The sequence below is a fragment of the Neodiprion virginianus genome, chromosome 4 (genome assembly GCF_021901495.1).
Source record: "Neodiprion virginianus isolate iyNeoVirg1 chromosome 4, iyNeoVirg1.1, whole genome shotgun sequence".
NCBI lineage: Eukaryota > Metazoa > Arthropoda > Insecta > Hymenoptera > Diprionidae > Neodiprion > Neodiprion virginianus.
The window spans coordinates 36,951,502-36,975,696 of NC_060880.1; the positions used below are offsets into that span (position 1 = coordinate 36,951,502).

The 24,195-nt window shown below is 34.9% G+C and overlaps 1 protein-coding gene and 1 long non-coding RNA gene across 3 annotated transcripts in view; both read left to right on the forward strand.

The window, feature by feature from the left end:
• Positions 1–24,195, forward strand: part of LOC124302903 (uncharacterized) — a 592,781-nt gene that overhangs the window by 358,617 nt on the left and 209,969 nt on the right. The window lies entirely within an intron of this gene.
• LOC124302795 (uncharacterized) overlaps positions 1–24,195 on the forward strand; it is a 126,233-nt gene that overhangs the window by 1,874 nt on the left and 100,164 nt on the right. The gene's annotated exons all lie outside the window — the stretch shown is intronic.

Consider the following 24,195-nt stretch of genomic DNA (forward strand, 5'->3'; position numbering starts at 1 on the left):
ATTTGAATCCGTTACAAGATTAAATTTGTACAATAATATGCAAATACTGTAATTCTTACAATGCAAGAGTCTAATATTCTCACGAGTCATTATAAAAAAAGATATTAACTAATAATGATAAGAAATAATCGATTTCAAGTAAATCCATTATTTTTCAAATCACATTTATCGACCAACTCCATTATTTTTCCTCACGATACATAATCAATTTATACGATTACTGTATCAATTACTATCATCGTATTACCTACAAGTTGAAGATGAACGAATATTTTTAGCCGAAATTGAAAAATATTTTGAATCTAACTATTATGAAGAATTATGAAGAAAATTTTCCGCTATTAAGACCGCATACCGAAATTCACGACATATTGGTTTCAAATGTACTGTTTCAAAAAAACAGGAAACTATGGATCGATCGATTAATTTTTGACGATTCAATCGAGTCGTGTTCGATTATTTTTTTTGAACCCGAATAATCGATTACTCGATTATTTTTAGCTCAGTGGCCGTCGTAAAATTATTTACTCTGCATTTTCCCAAAATTCGCATATTCTATTGTAATTATCGATAAACAGTAAAGCAAACATTGATATCTGTATCGGTTGCTTTTATTTTTTTCATACGTTGCTCATACTTTTTTACTGTTTTTTTTCGGTTTCTGATTATCTATATTGGAATTTGCACGACGCGGATGAAGAAGAAAAATGTATTACTATTATCTTCCTCTTTTTTTTCTTTCATCCCATTCTGCCGATGTTAAATCGCAGCTTTCATAAGTTAAGATTCGGATTATACCTCCTGCAGTCATTCAGCGATACGTGCATCATATAAAATTCCAATGCAGAATCAGTGAAAAAACTTTTCATCCGCGTTTAATCCAGTCTATTATTATCGTAATTACCATCATTCCTGTGCAAATTATTTGAAGTGAAAAGTGATGTTTCATTTGTTTACCTGAAATTATTTTCGTTTCTTCACCGATTTTCACCGCGATCGAGACGTGAGACAGCCGATACGAACGTTTTTTTTTTTTTTTTTCTTTTTCCACATCTCTTAAATACTAACCGCTATTTGCCAAAACGTATAATTTACATACAAGCGAAAAATATTGTGAAATACCAATTGCATAATGTAAATTGATTGAATTGTAGTAAGAGATTTTTTTTAAACACCAAAGCATCAAAGTTCCATTGATCATGATTTATAAATGATTTATGGTGGAAAATTTTTGCGAATATTAACATATTTATGCACCGTTTGGAGAAATTTCAGTGCTCACGTGAAATGTGAAAAAGAAAGAGGACAACTGTTTCGATTTGTGTGAACGGAAACAATGACAAAAAAAAAAAATAAAAAAAAAATAAAAAATACAGAAGGCCGACGAAACGAAGAAGGCACCGACGATGAGTCGATAGGTCATTATGTTAGTAGATCAATGTTGTCGCATAAATTTTCCGTTCCACGCGATGCATATATTTTCACGTAATTATAGGTTATACAGAGAGGTTCTCTTGCAAGAACTTGCTCGACAATTGCGGTTCGTCTAGTTTATCGGCGTAGCCAACTTCGCAAAAAATGTTACTAGCATGGCTAAGGCAGAGTGACGGATTCTTAAATGGGCGAGAGATTACGGTTGACCGTCACTTGTCGGCCGGTCGATTCTAGGGAATTTTTTTTTTGTTTTTTGTTTTTTTTTTTATTCTTGCCTGGAAAGGTTTGCTTCAGGCTTTGGGAGAATGGATTTCAGCCAATGAAAATTCAGCAAGTTGAATCGCGCTTGGTACAAACAGGTCCTTTCGGGAGAACCTTTCGGCATCTGGAATTTGTTAATGAAAGACATCGAATTTCCGGGGCTGTATTAACTCAACGTAACTTCCTATATTATTATACATCGCTTATAGTAAGGCTGAGAAATAATGTTGATTCGTAGCTTTGCGCGGTATTGATATTGTTTTGATAAATAAATTCGCGTAATCAAATTGGCCAATCAATGTAAAACGGCCAGTAGTATATATATATATATATATATATATATATATAGTGAGTTTTTTTCTTTTCACTTCTTCTTTGTTTTCCCTTCTTTGTAAGGCTATCATAACATATTCGACGAATTATAGTCGTTGTGAGACATAGATACTAAGCGTGTAATAACAGGTTTGCGGTATATCTCCGGAATCTAGTGTTGGCCGTTAATTTTTTTTGAGAATTTTATCACGATTTGGAATATTACTGAATGATCTTTTTATTATAAAAACACGGATGTACCGGATCATCATGAGGCTTAATTCGATTCAGATGTTTAACTTCTCGATTCGTTATAACCGATTTGAAACAGCGCGGCATTACACAATGAAGCGTGTACATTTTATATTTTATACTAAATTTGTATATACCTGTATTGATCAGAGATACTATCGACTAAACATTTTACGGCGAAGTTGAAAAGTCTGAAGTGCGTCCGAATCGCTGACTGAACCAAACGTTACCCTGTATCAACAGTTTGAAATTATTACGACAGATTTACGTTTAGTGGCTCGATTAAATTTTTAATACCAACAAATTTGAACTGCATTTACCAAACTCATTGAATGATATGGGTAAGAGAATCCGATCAATTATTTACACAAATAAACCATATTGGTGGAGACGTTAATTTTATAAATTGTAAAAGTGTCGTGTCATGAAAAATTTGTGAACTTCACAGACGGGCGCAACTCGTTTGAAGGCCGATACCGATGACAAACTTTTCACATATTGAGAAACGTTCCCTCAATAGATAATTGGGTCAATGATTACCATATCTTAAAGACTGGAGAATGCACAACTTGCAGATTGAAGTGGGTCGGTATACTTGATTACGATACGCCAACCTTTACGCGTTACGAAAGTTCTATTAATCTAATAACACCAATCGGATCGGCCACACGTGTAAAAATTCATCCAATCGTTTGTACAGAGATTACCGGAGATTCCGGTCGATGCTGCATTGCGAAATGCAGCGATGCAACATCATTCGATACACGATAATTATCAGTCGATTAATCGAGGAAAAAAAAACAGGTAATCCAAGTATTCGATTAATCGACTGATCGAATAAACAAATACACTCAAAGAAGAGTGAATCCGATCGTTATTTGTTTCGGTTGAGCCTTGGAAAACTTCTGAAAAGATTGGATGTTTCTTGATAAAATCTTCAAAGAATGGTAACAAATGTGCGTCTGTTGTTTATAACTCAATTTCATTATGCGTAGTTATAGCGATTCGAAAATATCCGGAGAATCTGGCAATGCTAAGTTTTTCCGGATATTTTATCGTTCAGCGAGAGGACATCGAAAAGAAACAGTCAAGCGACATAATGCATCTATAATTTCGAGGTGATTCAGACGCGTCTGTTAGTGCAGATTTGGTCTTCTTTTTTCGCACAGTCTTGACAAATCGGTTGTTATGAAATTTTTCTTTACGCCTCTTCCGCTTATTAATGTTACTTAAACAGTACGAAATAGTAAATTGTGCACGAAGGATGAAAGGTGAGTCTGTTTTTGTAAAAAATTTGGTATCAGATTACATTGATCAAAAAATTGATGTGTGCATTCAATTAACAAACAGTTCCAATCGTTTCAAAAGTATAAAAGTACCGAGGTAGGAAAAAAGCAAAATGGTTAGGCGTGCCTCGTTTTTCGTAATCCCAACAATGTTCAAACAGTTTTTTTTAACACTACCTGTTTTACTAAATTTTTCTAGTTACTCTAACAAATGAAATTTTTCTCAGTGTGGTTAATTTTTCCCGATGATTCGTAACAACCAAGTTTCAGCCCTGCATATGCCGAGTATGCTGAAAATTCAATTGTGCGAAACACTTTTTTTAAAAATCCACACATATATCGATCCAAGAATATACTATACAGATAAGAATTAACTTTTTAGCGATTAAATTAATTAAATTGGTAGAAAGAGGAAAAAGGCGATTATATCCTCGACCGCAAATCATGCTTGAATATGTCTTTTTTCTTCGTCATTTCCAATCATTGACCCTTTTATTTAACAAAGTTATAAACCGACGGCCGAAATTTCGAAATTCTCGTTAATTGGAACAGGGTCAATAACTTGTGACGCGTGCCTAAGTTACCTTAAATAATGAATCTTTGTCATTTTCACGATGAGCTGGTTATTTGTTGTGTAGTTTGATTATTAGTTCGTATAAATCTGCGTCATTAATTACGATCTAAAGATAGTGGAACAGGGATCATCGATCGACTAATCACACCTCACACATTTCCTGCTACCGTATAATATAACTTCGTAATGATTGTATATTTATATAATTAATCGTCGATTTACAACCGAGTAGATTTATATAACTCATTAGTCTGCGATCGTAATCAGGCCGAACGTAGGAACGCGTATAGATGATTAGTTAAAAATTGAAAATCATGCCGGAAACTCATTTTCACTCTCAATACCAGACAGATGTAGAAAAGAATAAGAAAAAGTCTGATCGTCTTCGATTCGTCTTCGCGATGTGAAAAAAAAAAAAAAAAAAAAAAAAACTGGGAATAAACCTTCGTCCCGACGAACACGATTTTTCGAGAGTGCAGCGTCTGGACTGTTTTTTGAAAATCTGCCAAGTCATCGGTACAAAGAATTTTACGATTGCAGGATGACTCGCGATTTCGTCGCGATACTCGAATCGTCGAAAACGAGAAGAGGCGAAAAAACATTGACATTCGCTCATTGTCATACGTCATCGAGCGGGAATGATTGGCGAAGAGTTTCGGCTCGGAACTTGCGCACGGTTTAGTTATGAAAATAACATGGTAATTAGTCGGGCTAAGTGCGCCGATATTTGGAGGTAAGAGAACGAAAAGAGAAAAGAAGAAGAAGAAGAAGAAGAAGAAGAAGAAGAAGAAGCCTTGGTATTCAATTAGACGTTTCTGGTTAACTGCGCGCGTGCACGGTTCGTGAATATCAATTCACAAAATAACAATCATTGACCGAGTATATTTACCCGAGATTCCATCTCCGGCATATTGTTTGAGATTTTTTTTTTCTTATCTTCATCGCGCGCCATTAATTGAAAATTTTATCCATCGACGGAATGCCGTGTCCAATTTTCAATCACCGTTTATCATCCGATGCGTTTAAGCGTAAGTATATAAGCCGTTCCTTGGACCCCTGGAATATTCGCAACCTCAACGTATTTGCGATCCAAACTTATGAATAGTTCTTTTTTTTTTTTTTCTTCTTCTTCCATCTATAATTCATGAATTTGTTATATCTATAAAGGCGATCACGTTGTCCCGGAATTTTCGAGACTTCATTAATCAGTCGTTGTACTGTTTTATGTAATTGTTTATTCATTGGTTGGTTGAGTTTTTTTTCTCATTTAACTTCAGAGACTAGCGAACAGGTGATGATTCCGGACTTAAAACGCGCGCTTTATTATTTACGCACACGTGCAGCGGCCGCTTTCCGATCTCACTTTTTTAATCGTTATAAGTATATTAAGCATTGACCGGTTGAACATGTCCTTCCATAATGTCTACAAATTATAATTTCTCTGCTACCGCAATTTAATGGGCTTATTAAACATCATTTCCGTAGGTACTTGACTTTGTTGAGCATTAAGATTAAGTGGCTTAATGGTAGCTGTAAACATATAAAAAGTACGGTCATTAAATTTGAAATGAAATTTGTTCAATATATTTACTTTGCCCGTTTCGACCAGGCTTAAATTTCGTGTCATATTTATTTACACAATGTAAATAGCCCGATTTTTGTGTTAAAAATTATAAAGCACCGACGATTCGAAGCTGGTTTGAAAAAATTAGGAAAACATTCGGCGATAAGGAAGCGCGAAGCAAGAAATAGGAAACATCTCGAATTCCATATAACGACGAAGGCGCGCCGTTTAATTTGACGCATGTAATTAAATTCCGGATCCGCAAATATCAGATGTAAATACATGGATTATAACTAATATAAATTTCTTGACGTAAGATGCAGAGAGCCTATCCTTGGCTTTCGTGTGTCAATTTAAATAGGCTTCGTCATGTGTTTGAATTTTTTGGTTTTAGTTTTTGTCTTCCCCGTTAGTGTCGATTCTCCTTTCGCATTCAACAAAATACTTTTTCCGGATGAAATACTTGTGACAAATTAATATAGATATGAAATCAAACCTTTGAATGATCGTGCCGAGCATCAATTTATTCGAGACAACACGGCCGTGCGTTTTTTGCGATAATGTGAATTTTGTATCATGAAAATTTGTCGTTCAAATAATTAAAAATTTTACCGAACGCACCTCAATCCATTTATTTTTGAAATATGAAGTTGTTGTATCAAAGTTCAATGGTTGAAGCGGATAATCAAATTTTGTTGCAATGACTGAACACATTAGAGTTATTCAAGCGTAGAAATCATATTTGTCAAATATTGTAATTAAAAATATGTTGATTCAAAATATTGTGGAATTTATTCGATATTAATCTGGTGAAATCCGAAAACTTGTAACTGTTGTATACATGTAAAAGTGAAAATCGAACATGTGGCGATGGTTTTTGTTTATTTGTCGTCAATTTCAATTTCGGTCACTCAAAACTTGGCATTATGATGGTTTCTTCGTTTTTAACAAGTCGGACGAGAAATCTACCCTTCGATATCCGGATCTGACTTCTTTACCGACTCAGCCAATTAGCTAGATCAACAAAGTGTGGAATTCGATCGATGTAAATTTTCTGCTGGCTAGATTCATTCACTCATTTTATTTTAAGTACCTAATCGTTTCTCTGTCGACGAACATGCGACATGGAGGAACATTGTATAAGCTTCAAATGAAATGATATCTAGTTGACTAAATTTCGGAAACGCATGAAAAAGTTCGTTCGCTTTTGTTGAATAAAGGAATTCTCTTGAATATATCATTTTGACGAACTAACTAAATCGAAACGGTTGAATCGAAGTCATCGTATTTGAAAGAAGTACAAGGGACAGTAGATGGAAGCGAATGGACTCCAAAAAAATCAAATTTTTTGTTGGTTCAACAATTCCTTTTCCTCCGTGCGCGAACCGAGTTCTATGAATTTTCATAAAAGTATTTTAATAGACATAACGTTTCTTTCGCAACGAATCAAATACAAAAAGTATACTTTTCTTAAAGTGATAAAATATCCCATCAATACTAGGCAGCAAACATTTGCGTTGTACAACATTCGCGTATAAAGGCCCGTTTGCAGAATTTCTATTCATTCCATCATTTCAGTGAAACAGAAATTCCAAAATTTGCATTGCAAATTTAGATTGGCATAACCCCTTAATTAAATGCAACTTCGACGAGTACTAATGGAATTTTACTTATGGTGGTATTTTTATATATTTAATTTGTTGAGACCTGTCGACAGGTACAAAATAAGGACCGTATCGGCATAAGTGAACTTAAGTATTACGGATTGAACATTAGGTTTCAGGGTCATTGTCCAACTGCTAATCATAATTTAGTCTCGGAATTGAAATTAGTTTCTCGATTTGAATAACACGGATAGAAAGTTTTTTATTATTTTTTAATTATTACAACCATTCAGCCTCGTTTAATGGCAGGAATTTTATCGAAAAGTATTTGTAGGAAATAGAATTGTGTAGAAAAGTGTCATTTGAATTTTTCGTTTTACGGAGTCAATGGCTTGGCCATTGTAAATTGTTTTTCAAATCGGAGCTTCATTACTCTTGAATCACGTTTCGTGCTCAACAGATTTCACTGAATATATAAATTATCTACGAAACGTTTCCCGGATCAATTCCGTACCATTAAAAACATATAAAACACAGTATCCGCGTACGATTTAAATGACCTTTAATGATGATTTTTTACGTGCGATTTGATGCAAATATTCTCTCACATTAGTTTAAATCTTATCAGCTTCACGATTTTGGCCTTTTTCACAATGGCCTTCGTGCATGGAGCGACTCGCGATACTGCGCATTCGTAGACCACCATTAGACCTTATCGTTAGCATCGTAGACGATGTATAAAATAAAAGTGGTTTTTTGACAAGTCGATTGGTATTTATGATAAAACGGCTTAGCGTTCTTGCCCGGCGAGTTTAATTCTACTTCGTTTCGAGTTTGATTAAGCACATCACTCTGCTTTATCTTATAGAGTTCCTACTTTCATCGAAGTCTAAAGCTTTCACCCCTTTCAGGGGGTGGAGATCGAGATCTCAAAAGATGAAAAAGTCGACGAATTTTAAAATAACCGAACGCTCTTTGATGCGATAAAGTATTTTCAAAACAGTATCTGCATTCCGTACGAAAAAATCACGAAACGTGAAGATACATGGAAAAATGAAAGTTCCGAAATCAAAAATTGAGAGCGGCTGATACTTCGAACGGAGAAAAAAAAAGAATATAATTATTTGTCCAAGATTAAAGTTCGGAAGCAGCAAAATTTCGATCCGCAAAATGTAAAATGACCAGAATACCGAAAAGACGAAATACCGAATCTCCTGAAAATACGGAATGTCAAGATTGACAATCGTCAGTGTCATCAAAGAAAAAACGAACGCAAAGGAATAGGCAAGATATTTTTAACAACGTTCAAACAGTAAATCATTTTTCCCGTACGTTTGATTTATAAAAGTCAATTGTTAAATTAAATCGTCTTCCACATTCATGTCCACGTTCACGTGTCAATTCACAAGTGTAAACATAATAAATATGTTGCTGACGTCTTGCAACGTCTTTCGATATTTTATCAACTCTGTTTTGATCAGTCGTTAAACGAGTCTGACATTTGAAAAGTTGACTTAACAACTGCTCGGTATTTCCGCAGTTCAATATTTTGTGATTCGTAAACTTGTCCATTCTCGACGAAAAAAAGAAATGTCAGTATAAATTTATTTTATTTACACATTTTCGCGTTCAAAATTCTTTATTTTTTCTTTTACTTTTTCGTGCCAACTTGTCATATTACGGTATTTCTACGTTATTGACTGTCCGTAATTTGACTTGAGAAATTTCATGCCGTCGACTTTTTGGTCTTTCGCATTTTTTCACCCCCATTCTGCATGTTGAAAAAGCCATCGATGATCGGACGATTATACTCATTACTCGTAAAGCTTTCGATACCGTATCTCTCACCAAATTATTGACCAAATAAAAGCGTCTTAGCTGTTCAACCTCGGTGATGGAGTTGATTGATCGTTATTTCCCTGGGTTTAAAATGAATGGGATCCGTAACGGACGGTGTTGGCTGCTACTATTTTCAGTCTTCGTGAACGATTCCTAATTTATTAATTCATTTCCACAATCAAATATCACTAAAGGTTACAAGTGTCAAACTATCGCATGATATTAAAGCGATTCGTGATTGGACTGGTTTTTGAATAGCTACGAAATTAACTTTAAAAAGACGAATGGAACGATTTGTGGATCAGCATTCTTGATACCCTTTTCCCTTCGATTCTGCCTTTCACGGGCTTCTCTATGATTGACAGAGTCATCAGCTGTACTCTCTATTCTCTGTCATGTGATTCTATCTAAATCAGCTTCGTTCACTTGTCAATATTGTTTTAACTTTTAGCTGCACTTTTATACCACTCGTTTTATCGATATCTTATTCAATTCATTTCTACGTTTATTTATTTATTTATGTTTCTATGCTGTCTCATCTTATTTTATCTGATTTTTGCATTTATTTCTGTGGTTTTTATTATCATTTTTTTGTTTTTATCTCCATCTATTTACTTATTTAACTCTATGTTCTATTTCCTCTTTCCTTCTGCTATTTTACTTCAGTGCTTATCTCAATTTTGTTACTTATTTATTTTATCTTAGCTTACACTTTATTCATATATTTGTTTATCTACTGTCACATTTACCATCCCAGGGAATTGGTCCTTGCGCGAATAAACGCTTCTCTCTCTCTCTCTCTCTTCCTTTCTTATTATTTTAGTTTCCCATTTTCTTCACAGACAAATGCTTTTGTACACTAGGATAAGGTTTGTATATTTACTAATTCCTGTCTTTGAGCATTGGATCATCTCTGTATTACACCGTTTATTGCCACATGGCACATGTGAGCTAAGATATAAATGATTAAATATATCAATCATTCAATTTCTCTCCTTCTCTCTCTCTCTCTCTCTCTCTCTCTTCGGTCACTCTTGACCTTCCAATTTCATGAAATCCGAACGAGAGATTTCGACAGCGGTACGAAATATGACGAAAAACGTCATCGCCTAGGTATGTAAATACTGAGAACCGGTATATTTGGTTACGAAATCGACGTATAGCTTATCACTGGATCTAACGATTCCACACTCTGATTTACTGGATTTTTATTTCGGAATAACCGACAGCGTCGCGTATAAGAATAATAATTATGTATTATTGCCGTGTGCAGGCATGCACCAGAAAATTAAGGTCAACCGTCACAAATCATTATATATCCATCATATTTTTATATACCTGTACAGTTTTACTCGCGTCGAAGTGACGAAATTCCGTCACGTTTGGTAGGCTGATCGAGTTTTAATAAACATACGTGCAAACAAGACCGAAGGAAACTCATTCACGAAAAAAAAAAAAAAAAAAAAAAAAAAAACTATAACTACCATGCACAGAAATCGCGCATACAATTAAACGCATTGCGTGTATAATTCGTTTTTCTTTCTCTTCGAGCTTTCCCCCTCCCCCCCTCCCCCCTCCCCACCCGCGCCGTTTTTTTTTTTATCACCCCCATTGTAATGACAACGTAACGAAAAATTCGGAACGTAAGATATCATTAAATGGTATAAAAGAAACCCTATTTTGCAACGAATCAAATTTCAAGATATACTTTAAACACGCGGGATCGTGAAACGAGCGGATGAATATTAAACTAGGTATACATTTAACACTGACCTCGTTGTGAGAAAACTTGTTGAGCCCAAAACGTTAAGGATTTAATTCTAACACAGAATAATTTCGATCACTGCTCGCTTAAAATTAAGATATATTTGTCTTCTGTGTAATTATAATCACGCAATTGCGACGGGGTATTTAATATCATAATCGTCGTCATCGTCATCGTCATCCATGTACAAACAAAGCAGCTACCTGTGGCGAATAAGAATTTTCTGCCTTTATTGACAAGTATTTTTTCTTGTTTTTTGTTTTTTTGTTTTTTCTATTTTCGAGGTAATGAAAGATTTCGCGACATAAATTATAACCAGTTTTTTTTTTTTCGTTTTTTTTGTTTTCAACTCGAAAATTTAATTATTTTCATCAGAATTCACTGTCTTTCTCTTCACTTGCCACTGCAATGGCAAAGGAATGTCAGTTTGGTTGAAACGATCAACTATAGTTTCACATAATGTTCACACGAGTGATTATTCGTGTATTGGCCAGGTGTTTATGCTTGAATAATTAGACACGGATGGTCATTTTTCTTTCAGTACTTTTTTTTTTTTTTTTTTTTTCACAAAGTTTGTTTTACGCTTATTTTACAGGATCTTAGGTGAATTAATTAGCTAACGTAATTTCTAGAATCCCACTGGATGTTCAATTAACTAGAAAATTCGCAGTACCGAGTTGAAATGAAGATTTGTGAAGAACGATGATCGAAGTGAGTGAAAAGAATCGAAGTGACAAATTCGAATGCAGTATTAAAAGACAAGCGACACAAGAAAATTAGAAAAATTTGACCTTCTGATTAGAACGTACGTTGCGTGAACGAGTTTCCTAATATCAAAATAAAATAACGGTCGCCTCTATGATACAAACGAAATATGATACCTACAAACGTACCCGAGTATAGGGTACGCTGTGTAATGTATTCCATCTCATTCTTTTGCACGTTCAATATATATGTTTGTCTCTTTCTATAACGCCTCAAGTTTTCGTGTTACACTTGATGAGGATTTGGTTTTTTGTGTTTTTTTTTTTTTTTTTTTTTTTTTTCGGCCGTGTTGTTGTTGTTGTTGTTTTTTTTGTCCCCCTATCTCTCCGTATCTTTTTTCGTTTGAAATTTTTTTCATGCAAAACACTAATCGACAAGCTGACACTTGCGGACTTCTTAAACACGCAAGGAATAATGCAAATATTGTCATGTAATTTAAAACGAAGCCTCGATGATTTGCAGACACCGGATTCTCTTGCTACGAGAAACTTCGATTATCATAGATTGATGATCGAACTGAACAAATGACTGTTATTGACTGTTATTATTACACGTACAACAGCCGATGCGTATAAGGGGAAAAGTACCGGGGATGATTGAAACTGACACGTCAGTTTTTTGATATCGTTGAGAATTCATAATAATCAATCGTTCAATATTATAGCGGTGTAATCATTATACAATATCAATTGAATTATTAATGAGATAGCCGACGTAGATGCGCGGCACGCGAATGTTGCGAATATCAGATAATACAGGTGTACGGATATGTATAGGATGTTTAGAAAAAAAAATAATAACCATAATAGTAATTAGAAAAAAAAAAATTAAAATACCATTAGTCGCGGTTTTACCAGATGATTCTGCTTCGTCTTTATCGATCTTTATCACGATTTTTAATCTCGAACGGGATCAATAAATTTTATAATCTTTACGGATACTCCGGGAATCATTTGTACAAAAAAATAGATATTGACATTCCACCGAATCGTGTGATTATTTATTGAATTATCGTAATCGTTCGACAAATGGATTTTCGAATCTCTGGTCCATGAGTTACGAGTTATGACCTGACTAGTAAGAAGGAGCATGTCAACCTGACGAATATCGGCATTAACATCGCTGACAGGCACGAGTATTCGAACGGTCGTGACTTTTTATTTTTTTTTCTCTTTACCGGCGGCATATTTTTCAGGATCTTCTCCCAGATAATTATCCGGTAAAGCGTCGACTAATAGTTATTTTTTTTTCTATTTTTTTTTTTTTTTTTACACCCTGTACGTTATAATTAAGAGTGCGCACGGACATACAAACAGATACAAATGTGTAAATAGATGGTGAAAAACGTATTGTGTATAAATTATATACATGTACGGTACGTCTAGGAAACAAACGACCTAAGATTATAGGTATATTAATGTCATTAGATTCGAGAAGCTTCCTTTAGACGGTCTAGTCATGCAAATATTCGTACAATACATATATACCTATATCGCATGCAATGTACTCGTAAATGAGTCGCCTCTGTATTATACTTAGTGTGAGAAAATGGCGAGAATAAAGTGATACAAAAAGCAAAGTAAAAATTAAACACAAAAATTGATAAACCGATAAATGAATATCATAGAAAAAAAAATCATGCGATAGTATACCAAATAAAGGAGTAAAAGCGCAGCGGAGGATGAGAGAGAGAGAGAGAGAGAGAGAGAGAAGCGTTTATTTATTCGCCCTGGGACAAGTCCCCTCAGGCGGCATATGTATAATAGAGAACGAAAACAGAAAAATTGATAAATACGAAAATAAGTAAATTAATTAATTAATACAAAATAAAATAAAAAAGAAACACAATAACATTGATAGAAAATAAATAAAATAAATAAATAAATAGATAAATAGATATGTAAATATATAAAAGTAAATAAATAAATAGGTAGAAGTAAGTAAAGATAGAGAAAGAAACAGAATAGGATTAGTTGAGACTGCCAGTACTCGAGCATAACAACTCGGGGAGTGAGCCGAAAAATAAAAAATGAAATATAGAAATAAAAATAAAAATAAATAAAATATATACATATATAATAGGATTATAGATAAAGACATAGCCGGGGTGAAAATTGTCTCGTGACAGTAAGAAACAGAAACAGAAGGCTAGCAGGGCAGAGAACAATAGACACAATAAACATAACAATAGATTCACTGAAATAAAATAATAAAACAAAATAAAATAAAATAAAATAAAATAAAATAGCCTCATATTTTAGACGAGGAGAATAACTACTGCAAAGAATCAAATCTTTGTTGCTCGAGATTTAAGTAATAATCATAAAGTTTGACCTTGAATGTAGCTAGCCTGTCACTGTCAACAATGTTCTGTGGGAGTGAATTCCACAAATAGCAGGCACTGACTGTAAATGATTTTTGGTAACAGACCGTGCGGCAGTGCGGAATGCAAAGCCTGGCAGTAGCTCCCGTATTGACAGCAATACGTTGCGACCGCGCCTCAGCTGGTTGCAACGTCTCAGCCAAATAAGTTGGCCTACCTGAGCGTAAAATAGTAAAAAGATAAGAACCGATTAAGTATAGCCTCCTATTTCGCTGAGTTAACCAGCCCAACTCAAGTCGGTGTCCCGTAATATGCTCATCCCTCGCTACGCCTGTAACAAATCTAACAGAGGCGTTAATAAGTCGCTGGAGCTTAATATCAAGTACACCAGGTAGATTATTATAGACTGCTGAACAATAATCGAGGTGAGGAAATGTAAGAGCCGTAACTAACCATTTACGAAGAGAACCAGAAAACAGTTCCTTGTTGATTTTCAAATGGTATAGAACCCTGTTGACCCTGTTGCAAATTACATCAACATGGTCATTCCATGTTAGAGTCCAATTCATGATTAGTCCAAGGTTACGGACCATGTTGACATACTCGATTGTATGATCCCCAACCTTAATTAGTGGTAGATGAGAGGCATCTAGCCTATTGATGAATTTGGAACTACCACAAAACATTCTCTTCGTCTTTCCGAAATTGATTTTCAAGCAATTGTCACCGGCCCAATCACGAATTGCTTGTACATCACGCGAGACTTCACTTACGCCCTCGGCAATATTTGATGGTAGGAATGAAAGGTAAGTTTGTAGATCATCAGCGTACAAGACATGCTTACAATAACGTATCGATGCGGGTAAGTTGTTGACAAAAATGGAAAGTAGTAACGGACCCAGCACCGAGCCCTGCGGGACCCCCGAGTGAATATCGATATCAACCCAGAGAGAGAGAGAGAGAGAGAAAGAAGGAGAGAAAACCTCTAAAACAATAATGCACTTATACACGTGTTATTGTTACTAAACGCGGCCGTGATGACGTAAATCGTTTATAATTATGCGAGAAAGAGGGAAATAGTGACGTTCTGTTCACATTGCATAATTCACACGATCGTGTTTTTGCCAGTCATTGCGATCGATTGTAAATCATTGGTGCACCGAACGATTGTGCGCAGTTATTGACGTCGAAGGATTAAAATTTCGGAAAATCATTGCATTGTATGCATGATTGTACATACATATACATGTGTTATCGAATAAACTGATTTCTGTAGACAGAGGTAGCTGTGCAAGTTGTGCAAGCTGTGCAACGCAGGGCAGATGAATTTTTATAATCGTGCAAGCTTCGGTAAAAGGCGTATCGTTAACATGCATAATGCACCGAATACGTATGACCGAACTATACGGGCGGAATCAATTTCCGCCAATATTCGTACGACTGCAAACGTTTAACACAAGTGTGTCTTCACCTTTGAACAGAAATGAAAACTGACATTTGCAGACGTGATTTCCGGTGTCGTGCTTTTTATTATGGTTATTTTGTTGACGTTGTTTTTCATTTCGCTGTACTTAGTCTTGATTCTCATCGTGATAGTGCAATAATGTTTTGTATTCGAAGCGTTATCGGTTCAAAATTGAATATGCAAATGAACGTGACTGTTTTTGTAACTCGCGAATATTGCATGAATTAAACTACGCAGCACGTGTAAAGGTGGATGATTGGAAGTTGAGGAGTTATCTAATGTCCGGAATATTTATATACAAATTTATATATAGATTTGTGTGTATATTCTTGAAAATGTCTTTGCACTAGCAAATTATTCTACCCACATCCGCGTAAGTCATGTTTATCGAACTGTCGTCATTTCGCGAAGACAGATGTTCGTATAGGTATACATATGAGCAAGGCGAAAATAATAATGAGAAGAAGAATAAAAAAGGCTTGTTTTAACGGAATTCTGGAGTCTGTAATTACCGCGATAAGCGTTTTTTTGAAGTTATACTTCTTTAGGCGCGTTATGAAAAACTGATGAGAGTGAAATTTCAAGATGCGCGCGCATCACTGTAACACAAAATTGTAACACAAAATTAACAGGATGAAGTTGCCCACTCAACCGAATTCATTAAGTCTCGAAACAAGATGCGCGCGCATCACTGTAACACAAAATTAACAAGGTGAAGTTGCCCACTCAACCGAATTCATTAAGTCTCGAGTCACAACACGTGTTTTATTTTCATACAAGTGCGAATTATATATGTGGCAATAAAATATATTCAGTAGTGATTTAAATTGAATATTTGGATTAATATTATTTACTATTTGTGAATATTAGTGAAAAAATTGTGCTAAAATACTTTTTCAAGTGCTCCAATATAATTGAGATTAGTTATCCGTATGTATTATTTATTGATATAAATTAAAATACCATTATTTAATATAATTAATACTAAATATTATTAAATTATCAATGTTGAATATTTATTATTGGTTTTTTAATGTTTACAAAATAAAGAAATAAATTTAATAGAACATTTAATAAAAAGTTCGTGACAAAAATTTAATAGATTATTTAAATATAATGTAAGACATCCGTTATTTGTTTTATTGTTTTTTAATGATGCCAAAGAAGTATAACTTCTCACGCGCGTACATAAGTACACGCACCCATTTTTTTTTTTTTTTCTTTCAATTCGATTCTTCAATACGCGCATCTCTCTGTATAAATTTCTCGATATTTGTTCGGAAAAATGAAGGAGCATTGAAGCGAAAAAGTCGTATCGATTTTTATTAGACAATCATAGTATAGCCCACAAAGGATAAAAAACAATATCGATAATTAATTTTAATTTATGTAGTTTTACCAGGTGTTAAAATGGCATCAGTCGGTTCTCGGTCATTTCCGACAGCGACTTGTGTTTCTTCAATTCAGGCGACGCAAGATAAATTAATATCGACGAGATATATTTCGTCCGAAGTGAGATCAGTTTTTGTCGATTTGCGCAATATCCGGCTCAAGGTCTAATCGTGGAAGGAGATTTCTTTACCGATCTTAATTCCAGATTGACGAGTAAACATGGCGTCGTAGCTGAGGAACAGCTGATCGTTTTGGTCGAATTGCACGACTATGAGGGCACGAGAAGCTCAGCGCAAGCTACCGATCTTCTATTTCTTTACGCGGAGTCGTCACAGGATGAAATCCGCGGGTAAAAACGAGTTTTAAAATTAAATACGGAGCAGCAGAAGGCGGCGTTCTTAAATGCAACACCCGAGACCCCAATCCGGGCGTCACGTACACGTCGCAAATCAAGACACAGACGTCTTGAGAGCATCCCATCGCTAATAGATTCCAGACTGAAAAACTAGTTTTTTGATTATTGTTTCGCTTGGCTGCGTAGGAATCAACGGAGCTGCTCAAGGAGCCTCGGAGAAAATTACGACCCGCAGTCTTGCTCGCTGAAGTCTACTGTGGAATTTTACGGGATACCATTTGCGGAAAGTCCTGGTATAAGAACCAGAATGACGAGGGTCTCGAGGCCACGAGGCCACGATCTCAGCGCGGCCCTTTTCACTCAGGTCAACAGCCGCCAGCTGGCTTTTGTGCAATCGTTCATGTTCACCTTCAGACCTGTGGCATACTTCGCAACCGAGATTGCCGCGAATTGAATCGATTCTATTCTCTGCGAAGGTATGTGGCAGGTGTAGATACGTTTGTGTTTAACGCAAGCTGACTCGAATGGATATAAGCTGATCCCACGCGGTGTTCGAACATGTTTTCTAAATACTTCAATGATGCAGTTTCGTTAAAAAGCCCGCCTACACCACGTGCGATATGTTATAACTTATTTAAAGATCGCCTAATTTCATACTTCTGAATGTTTACGTTTACGGCTGATTTCGTTTCTTCCTATTTACGTGCACACCGTGTCATTTTTCGAGGAAATCTCACATGTTATACTTGACGCAGAGTAAATCCGCCTACAGTTATGCAATTCAGAGTACATTTTGCCGATGTCCGCCTGCATTTCGGCAACTTAAACTACGACGAACCGATCGACATTTGTTTCGCGGTTTGTGATTGGAGATATTGAGGCGCCGGCCAATCGCGACGAGTGAGAAAAAAGACGATCGGTAAAACGTCCTCAAAGTTACTGTAAATATGTGGACTCGGAATTGCATAAAAGCAGGCAAATTAGCCCGTAACTAATGCAGAAGAAGAAGAAGAAGAAGAAGAAGCGAGAGGGAATTTCGAAGTTGAGACACTTACATGATATTTCCTCAAGTTATTGAAAGTCATTTGATCACAACGCTTGGACTAAAAAGAGGAGATAAGGTGAATCAAGCTCGGACGATGAGTAAAAAATGTTGTTCAACGAAAATTGATTTTCATCAGAGGAAATCTATTCGTACCTACTTTCGTAATCGTATAAGCGTACAATGAATTTGTTTTTTTTTTCTTCAGTATTGTCATCAATGATTATATATTCACAGATTCTTTTTGAACTTTGATCTGCTTGTTACCAAAATACAAACGGACATTGTAAAGGTATGAATAAATATGAATGTCGTGAATTGAACGAATATTCGATTGAGGAAATCGTTCCTCCAGTCTGCCTTTGCCCTTTTATTTAATTCATGTCTTTACGTACTTCCAGCCACCTTTTTTTTCGGCGAAACCTTCGCTCAGTCCGATATCCGACAATTTTTATTTTCGCATGTTCTTCCGTCAATTGGGATATGAAATTGCAAACAAAACTCATAATTGGGTATTTGCATAATTTTTATATTTCTTAACTTTTGATGTTTTTCGATTCTATAAATTTTTTTAGAATTTTTGAAAAAAAAATATTTTGTTTTTGTTTATAAATATTTAAATAATTTAATAAATAAAAGTGGTCCTAAATCACATAAAAGTCACGTGACATAAAACGGAATGTGATTGGTTTGACGTCATTGTGCTGCTACTGGCGCGTTTATTTGAATCCTCAAAGAGTAATGTACAATATTTTCTAGCGCTAAAAAAATTTTAAGTAAGTTTTTTAAACTTTAAGTTTGATACATTGTATAATTAATGTCAGACTTCGGTGAAAATAATTAAAATAGAAATCAATTTTTGTGTGGTGTTTTTTTTTTTTAACTCACACGGATAATTGTGTGGAGGTTATGATCACGTCAATGTTATTATACTAAGAATGTTAAGCAAGCATTAGTTTGAGTATTTTCACAAAATGGTACTATACACCAACAAAAATTGTTTTTTAATAACATATTAAATAATTTAATAACTTTAGTTTATAATAAACAGCACTATCAGACGTTCTTTTCATCAATCACAACACAGAGCAACAGCTGATTACACGTACGGCGTGCTTACAGGAGAACTTGGCGCTAAAAATTTCAAAAAAATTCAGCATTGTGACGTCACATACGCGAGATGGAGCTACTTATTCATTTAAATATTGCCTTTTTTTATTTATTAAATTATTTAAATACTTATAAACAAAAACAAAATATTTTTTTTTCAAAAATTCTAAAAAAATTTATAGAATCGAAAAACATCAAAAGTTAAGAAATATAAAAACCATGCAAATACCCAATTCACGCTCCTTTATCCTCGAGAGTTTCGCTTAACTATCATACAGCAATTTAAATTCACAATAATATATGTATTTTGGATAGAAAATAACTATTTCTGTTCTTGCGATTGTCGTCGAGATTTTCTAATTACTGTGATGATACTTTGAAAAGAAGATTAGCGAAGGGAAACACGTAAATTCTTATTATTCATTCTATAGGTAGCCTGAGGTAGACGACCTGTCGTTTTACCAACACAGTATCGCGATTCGCGGTTTGAACCAGCAGTTTCCATCATAGCTAATCATTTTAGACAGATCAATTAACTTCATTTCATTTCACGACTGATTGAACGATCAATATCAGAGCACGCCGATGTTTGTAATTGTTTACGCCACGTCCATGACCGGAGTGTCAAAAGCTTGGAATAAATATATTATCCCCGAATGCACGACCGCGCTGATTAATACTGTAGAAACAATTATTTTTTATTTCAACTTTGTCTATCACTCAATAATAACGTACACGATGTTGCATACAGTTTAGATATTGCTGCACTTCTGGCATTGCAGATAAATACATGTAGATACAAACATAAAACTTTGAATGCAGTTTTACAATTATAAAACAATAGTTGTCGCGGAGATGAATTGCAATAAATTTATGCGCATACATGTGCATCGTATAAGAAATATTCCATGGTATAATCATATGTATAACGCGAATGCATGTATGTTATAGATAACAATCTAACTTTATTTATCTTATAGCCGTGCGGCAGAGACTCGTCCGTTAGTTTACTACTTGAATTATAATCGCAAATTTACCCATTGACGTTCAAAGCTACCTTTTGCATCGCCACCGATTAGCAGTATAGTAATAACAATGTGAGTATCGAAGATACTCGTATACGCACTGTTTGCGTCGCGGTGATTATTTATTTATTTATTTTTTTTTTTGTTCCCTTTTTGCCGCATTTTTTTTTCGGTAAACTTTGTTTATCATTGGTTTTTTTCTCACTGCTCCTTCTCTCCTTCGGTTCGTTGCATGTGTACTCAATTTTACCGAGCGTGCATGTCACGAGCTATTATAATACATTGAGAAAAAAAATTAATTACTTAAAAGTCGTACCAGAAAATTCTATGGTAAAATTTTTATCGTTAGAATAACGGTTTGAATATTGTTGACAATAAAAGATGATTTGGTACAAGTAAATGTTTAACCTGATTACAGTTGCCAAAACTACGATTTCTGGTTATTGCAAGGTTTAATCTGTTTGTTAATAGTTGACTAGGTTCTTTTTAGTTTAACAAGGCCTTAACATCATTCTGTCGTTACAACAGCATCAAATTATCACAACGGTTGGAAGAAAATGCATCACGAGAACAGTAACATCTGTTGCACGTGATTTTATTTTTGTTAGTTAGAAAAGTGATTTCCATTTTGAACCCGGAACCATATTTTTTACGGTTATGATGAGAATATGAAAATTGTCGAGGACCGTGAAGTGACAACGACTAGAAATTTCTTTCGGTAAATTCACGTCAACGCGTGAAATTAGGTTCCTGACGAGTCGGCGAATATTCTGGACATCGAGAAATTAATGAGGCGGCATGGCGGCAGTGAATTTAAACTAGCAATACTTAGGAGTACGTCCGTTTCTTTATTACACGTCTCCGCTGATCAGACAGAAAGATTATATGTGTTTTCAATTCGTTTACAGAGGCTATTATTCATTGTTGTTTACTCTCGTAGTAACGGACAGTGTAAGTTGCTGGGGGAATTCTGAATATCTAAACGTATATGGGAAAACTTTATCGTCAATTAAATAGAAATATAAAAGTGAGTAAAAAATTTTTATATTCTCTCTGAGAAGAAAAAAAATTTTGTTTTGTCTCATCGAAAGGTTACCGCATACCCACTTTAATTGCGTAGTGTGATTGTAAACAAATATGTTTTTTTTTTTTTTGTCGAAGAATGGATGCGTAGGAGAAAATCTTGCAATTTTCAAGTAAATCCAAGTACCTACGCATTGTTATACAGTTAAGTGAATATTTTTCTTTCCAATGCCACATGACTCGACTGAAAATTACCGACGTGACCCTGCAAATTGCGCCATGCGCGAAGCTCTGATATTATCATTAATGTATTCTCGATCTATTTTCGCGTTTACTGTATTCGAATTTTTATACCAGACTTATAACATGTGGATTGTACTCAACTCAATGAACACTAAAATAATGAATAATTCATTGTTCATTTATTCGGCGCTGTTTTCTTGCCCTTCAAATCGTATTTCCTGCAGACTATAAATAATCAGAAATCAATTTATGTTTCCCGGTTGTTTGATGGAGTTCGGTTTTTTTTTCCTTCCATTCGGGCGGATGTGATTGAGCACCTTGAAACTCAAATGGCCTTGCATGGGTTTGGAACGAATTGTTTTCTGCAAATACAATTCAAATAGCTAGGCGTTCGGGGATTTCTCTTCAATAATTTTGCGTGCGAAGAAATAATTAATATTTGCGTTATAAAATATTATTTTATGTGCGACCCAAAATCCAGTACAACTTTCAATGCAAATCATGCATTGCAAGTCTGGTGAAGAAGTTGGTAAAAAACAAAAATCATAAAAGCAGGCTTACAAAAATGAAACTCAAGTTAACACGTTGAATTTTCAAAGAATCTCTTCTTACATGTAGTCCGAAAATGAAGTAATGGATAAAAACGGCAAATTAAAATCAATCGTAAATCGATATAATAAACTCTGCGAGGCATAAATTCGTTGATTACAATCTGTGATGAGTTTGTATGGGACAAGTGAAATCATCCGGGTCGATCTGTGTCAGTGTTAGTCGATAGTGTTATTTCGACAAAATTTCCGACATAATCCATCGAAATTGGACACTATAATGGATGATTGCTGATGATTAACGATTCGACTTTTTGGTTAATTTTGACTTGATTTACTTGAGTCATCGCTTCTCAATCTCCGTTACAATTTTCTATGACCCAGTTTCGAAAATAAAATAAAATCTTCCGACGCTCGAACTTACCTTGCGGCGTTGATATAGGCGAGTTTTGTAATTTTTTGACCTGCTTTATTTTCACAATAATTTTACCAACGGTTTTTGTTTGAACCTCCTGCAGATGTGCAAAATTGAGAAAGCCGATTGCATCGACACGCAAGTTCAAGGTTGAGTAGATCTATAGCAAATTGACCTTGATAATAAAGTCGAAATTATTTGCACTCAACGCGGTTGGATCTTTCATTTAGTAAGACAGGTAGAAAGGTGATTTCTCTTTTTTTGGAACATTCATGCGTATGAAAATAATCGTTCAACATAGTATGCATCAAAATCTGGTTCCTATTCATCTACTGGCATTAAAGTTGGATGTGGGTGAGAAATTCGCAAATTTAAATAAAAATCGCGACTATATTCCCTACTCTTCGATATGTTATTCGATTAACGAAGGAGGGGCATTCATTTAGTCCATCGCATCTAAAAAGTAGGTAAATCATTTGTTCCAGTTAATTCGTCTGTTAAATTAACGAGAAGATTAATATTCTTAGAGTGAATTTAATGCAAAAACCTACATAGTTTTGTGTGTAGTTCAAACTGGTCAGTGTGTTTTTTATTTCTAATTTCAAGACAAGGAAGACTGAGAAGAAAAAACCGCTCATTGATTGCTTATATCAGATCAAGTTACTTTTTAGGAACAGGTAAAAAAAAAAAAAAAACGGATGACGTTCGATTGACGTAGTTAATGACACCAATAACAAACATTCTGGAGACGTTGGTATAAATCCAATACGTCAGGGAATGCTCGTTCAATTATTTACATTTACTTAAATGGTATTCTGGGTAATCGACAAGAGAAGGAATTTAAATAAGCTAAAATCATAGAACGGTAGATATTCAGGGCTGCAGATCATGAGCAAATATGTGTCCTTTTTAGCAATAATACTTCACTGAAAATTATAACCGCACTAAAACTACGTTCGGTGTTCAATTGAAATGGCAAAACTCTCGAAAACAAATTTCGCGTACGATATTTGTTAATCCAAACGTTCCAAAGGTAGAGAACTAACAAATGTTCAACGAGCTGAATGACGAGGAAAATCGTTCAAATTTACATTTTTTGGGAAATATCTTTGGAATTTGCCGCAGCTTAGTGTATGTAATGTTTGTTAAATACAAAAATCAGTTCGATTCGTATAAATGTGTATACAGTAACTAATTTTGTAATTCAAATCGTCGACATCTGTGATTTCTCCCGATATATTACGATCAACATTAGCTTACCATCAGTATTTACAAAATTCTAAATCATTCAAATTTTCAATTTTCGCTAGGTAAAAAAGATTTTTTACTTTTTTGATTATCTTTGAAATTGAAGTAGGATTATACAAAAACGTACCATAGAGCGGACAGATTAAAGGTAACGGTACGAACTTGATGAATCGGTACAGAATTTACGAGATTAATGAGCAGAAAAAGACCTTATGAAAATCGTATGAATAATTGAGATAATGAATGTGCTTACCGAGCGCATTCTCTGCAGTTACCGACTTGATCGGATGACTCGGTTGGTAATGACAGAAGACCTTCATTACTACCGACCACGGTCTTACATACAGGTC